The following is a 4613-nucleotide window of genomic DNA, read 5'->3' as shown; positions in this document are numbered from 1 at the left end:
CCGGGGCATTCTTTCTCCCAGCTCATGACAGATGAGCACGTGGAGGGGGACGACACTCAGGCACTTTCCAGCAGCGCTCTCTGCTGGAGTTCCCTCTCCCGTGGCTGCGGGTGCCCTGAGCACAGAGATGCACGGTTCTCTCTCCTCTCTCTCTCCTCCTTCCCTCCCTCCCTCCCTCCCTCCTTTCTCCTCCTTCCTTCCTCCTCCCTTCCTTCCTTCCTTCCTTCCTTCCTTCCTTCCTTCCTTCCTTCCTTCCTTCCTTCCTTCCTTCTTCCTTCCTTCTTTCTCTCTCTCTCTTCCTCTCTTCCTTTCTTTCCTCTTTCATTTAATTTTTATTTTATTTCTTTTAGAAAGGGAGAGTGAGAGGGAAACATCAATCTGTTGTTCCACTTATTTATGCATTCATTGGTTGCTTTTTTAAAAAAATTGATTTCAGAGAGGAAGAGAGAGGGAGAGATAGAAACATCAGTTATGAGAGAGAATCATTGACTGGCTGCCTTCTGCACGACCCCCCACTGGGATCCAGTACACAACCCAGGCATGTGTCCTGACTGGGAATCGAACTGGGCTCATTGGTTGCTTCTTGTATGTACTCTATATACAGGGATGGAACCTACAACCTTGGCCTATCAGGACTATGCTCTAACCAACTGAGCTACCCACCCAGGGCCGGGATGCCCAGTTCTTCCCAACTCACTCGGGAGCACCTGCAGGGACCTGGAAAGGTGGCACCCAGAGTGAATCCGTTGCCAGAGGCAACTGCCCTGCACTGATGGGCATGAACAAGACCTGGGCTTGGAGTCCTGAGCCCTACGATGACTTCGCACGGCCCCAGGCTCCACCAGGGACCAGGCTACCCTCTGCCCACTGGATCAGTGCAGGACACACTGCTGGACAGGTGGACCAGACTCTACAGCATAAACTCCAGGTCCATCCCTGAGAAGAGCAAGTTCGCCCACCCTCAACTTGGGCTCTTTGTTTTATTACATACTGTCCAGGTAAGAAACGTTGGAACCCGTAGAGAATTTTTATGAGTTTATTTGAGCCAAAATGATGAAAATTGCCAGAAAGATAAAATCTCAACAAATTGACAACAATGCATTCGAGAATGGCAGTTTTACCATTTATTTTATACATTAGAATCAAAGAAGGAGACATAAAAGGGGTTACATGAGATCCATTGGTAGCAGATTAAAAGGGTAGAAGAAAGTAAATTGTGGAAATCCCTGGGATTGGATAACGAGTAAAACAGAGAGACACATCCTTCTTTTGCATTGGTGGATACAGGGTTGCTAACAACATTTACAGCACGTAGAGAACGAAACACAACGAGGAGTTCCGGGTCTCATGCTCTGGTGCGGCAGGTGTGCCCTGAGAGGGTCCGGGAAAGGTTGCTCTGACATTCCAAGGGTGTGTGACTTTAGATGCAAAAAGACAACAGACGAGCTCGTTGAGGTAAAGATGGACCTTTGTCAAGGAAGATGCGACAGGCGTGGGTTGTGACCACTGCTTGACCCACTCTTAATTAGGAATTTTAACGTTCAGACTATCTGTTACTTTGGTCTCTGAGTTTGTAGGGCCCACCATGCAGGTCTCCTCTAAGCTTGTCAGGTTTGGTATGTAGTCCCCTTTTCACCCACACTTCCTTCTTTAGGTCATAAATCAATCCAAAGGATGCATTGGTGACCAATCACTTGGTTGGATAATGTGTTCCCAGGGTGCTAGGAAGGCTCATTCCTAGGAAGTCTTAGTGTCATCATTTGTCTTGCTGAACAATGGACCACTGGGGATGGGGCACGACTATAAACTTGATGGAAATCAACGCCAAAATTTTCTCAAAAGGGAAAGATAAATAAATGGGAGGCAGTCAGGTGTGATGGGACTTCATTAAGAGAAAAGCCCTCTTACCCTAGCTGGTTTGGCTCAGTGGATAGAGCATCAGCCTGCAGACTGAAGGGTCCCAAGTTTGATTCTGGTCAAGGGCACATGCCCTGGTTGAGGGCTCGATCCTCAGTAGGGGCATGCAGGAGGCAGCCAATCAATGATTCTCTCTCATCATTGATGGTTCTCTCTTCCTCTCTGAAATCAATAAAAATATTTAAAAAGAAAAGAAAAAGTCCTCTTGCCCAGCCAGTGTAGCTCAGTGGTTGAACATCGACCCATGAACCAAGAGGTCACCGGTTCAATTCCCAGTCAAGGCACATGCCTGGATTGTGGGTTCGATCCCCAGTAGGGGGCATGCAGGAGGCAGCCAATCAATGATGGTTTTTTCTCATCGATGTTTCTACCTCTATCCCTTTCCCTTCCTCTCTCTCTAAAATAACCAATAAAAACATTTTAAAGAAAAAATCCCCTCTGCCTGGCCAGTGTGGCTCAGTGGTTGAGCGTCGACCCATTAACTAGGAGTCACAGTTTGATTCCTGGTCAGGACACATGTCTGGGGTGGGGGCTCAATCCCAAGTAGGGGGCGTGCAGGAGGCAGCCAATCAATGATGTTTCTCATCGATGTTTCTATCTTTCCCTCTCCCTTCCTCTCTGAAATAATGAGGTATTTTTTAAAAAGAAATATAAAAAAGCCCTCTGGCCCTAGCTGGTTTGGCTCAGTGGATAGAGCGTCGGCCTGTGGACCAAAGGGTCACAGGTTTGATTCTGGTCAAGGAGGAATCCGTAAAGGGGGCTACATGTATCTTGGTTGCAGGTTCCTCCCTGGCCCAGGACCTCGTCAGGGCTTGTGCAGAAGACAACCAGTCAATGTGTTTCTCTACATCGATGTTGCTCTCTGCCTTTCCCCTCTCTCTTCCACTCTCTCTAAAAATCAATGGAAAAATATTCTTGGGTGAGGATTAACAAAAAAAAAAAAAAAAAGAGAGAGAGAGAGAGAGAAAGAAAAGAAAAGAAAAGACAAAGAAAAAAGCCCTCTGGATCATTTCTAACCTGAAAGCTATCATGATTTAAGTTTTGCTACCATCTCACTTTCCTGCATTTTGCACCCAGTATAATATTTACTTAGAGTCTGAGGGCACACCATGCATCTCTTTGGTTTTTACAATCTAACCATGAGATGGGTGTTGTTGTGGTTGTTCTTGTTTTAATATGGCCTATCTACTTCCCATTGGAAGCACTCAACTGTCATTATCATTATTAACCTGATTCCTGCTAGTTGTACAATTGGGGACTGTAACTTTAAGGATTAATCAGGGCCAAGGCTGTAAGAACACAATGGTGTAAATTATTATTACCATCTAAAATTTTCCAGAGGCTAGGAGGACAGTAAGAGTTTCATATGTACATTTCCTGTGCCTGAGCAGCATTATAGAGGACCATGTTTTTATAACCACTTCAGTTTCCATCTGAATTAATATAGTTAGTAATTGGGTTCTAGCATTTGTCAACGTAAGAAAAATCCAAACCTGTGCATAATTTTTATGAGTTTATTTGAGCCAAACTGATGACAATTCTTGGGAAGTAAAATCTCAAGGGATTGAAAAAATGCTCTGGATAGTGGCAGTTTTGGACCTTATTTTATAGATTACAGTCAAAGGAGGAATCTGTAAAGGGGGCTAACTGAAATCCTTTCTCTGGGATTGGATAATAAGGCAAAATGGAGGGACACATAGTTCTTTTACATTGGTGGGTACAGGATCGTTAGCTATCAACATTTATAGCACATGGGGATGGTATATTCGAGAACAAGATATCAATGAGGAATTCTGTGTCTCCTGCTCTGGTGGAAGGTTGTGCCCTGAAGGGTCTGTAAAGGAAATAACCCTGACATTAAAAATGTATGTCATCCTAGATGCAAAAGACAACAAAGAGGCCCTGACCGGTTTGGCTCAGTGGATGGTGCATCGGCCTGCGGACTGGGGGGTCCCGGGTTCAATTCTGGTCAGGGGCATGTACCTTGGTTGCGGGCACATCCCCAGTAGGAGGTGTGCAGGAGGCAGCTGATTGATGTTTCTCTCTCATCAATGTTTCTCTCTATCCTTCTCCCTTCCTCTCTGTAAAAAAATCAATAAAATAAAAAAAATAAAAAAAGACAACAGACAGGCTCAGTTAAGGTAAAGATTGCCTTTAAAAATATATCTATTTTTATTGACTTTAGAAGAAGAGGAAGGGAGAGGGAGAAACATCAATGTGAGAGAGAAATATCAACAGGCTGCCTTCTGCACACTCCCCACTGGGCATGTGCCTTGAGCGGGAATCTAACTAGATACCTTTCAGGAGGAAGTGCCCGTGTGGGGAATTGAACTGGTGACCTTTTAGTACATGGGGCAATGCTCAACTAACTGAGCCACACCAGCCAGGGGGGTAAAGAATGACCTTCCTCAAAGAAGATACCGGCCTAGGACGTGACTACCTGCATGACTACATGCAATGACTCACTTTAGTTAGGAAGGTTTTTGTTTGTTTAATCTTCACCTGAGGATATTTTTCCATTGATTTCTTAGAATGGAAAGGAGGGGGACGAACACACAGAGAGAATCTTGATGTGAGAGAGACACATCGATTGGTTGCCTCTTGACCAGAATTGAACCCGGGACGTTTTAGTCAACCAACCGATGCTCTATCCACTGAGCCAAAGTGGCTAGGGCCAGTCAGGAAGTTTAAATTTC

Source organism: Myotis lucifugus, unplaced genomic scaffold (genome assembly GCF_000147115.1).
Source record: "Myotis lucifugus unplaced genomic scaffold, Myoluc2.0 scaffold_861, whole genome shotgun sequence".
Taxonomy (NCBI): Eukaryota; Metazoa; Chordata; class Mammalia; order Chiroptera; family Vespertilionidae; genus Myotis; species Myotis lucifugus.
This window is presented reverse-complemented; position numbering follows the sequence as displayed.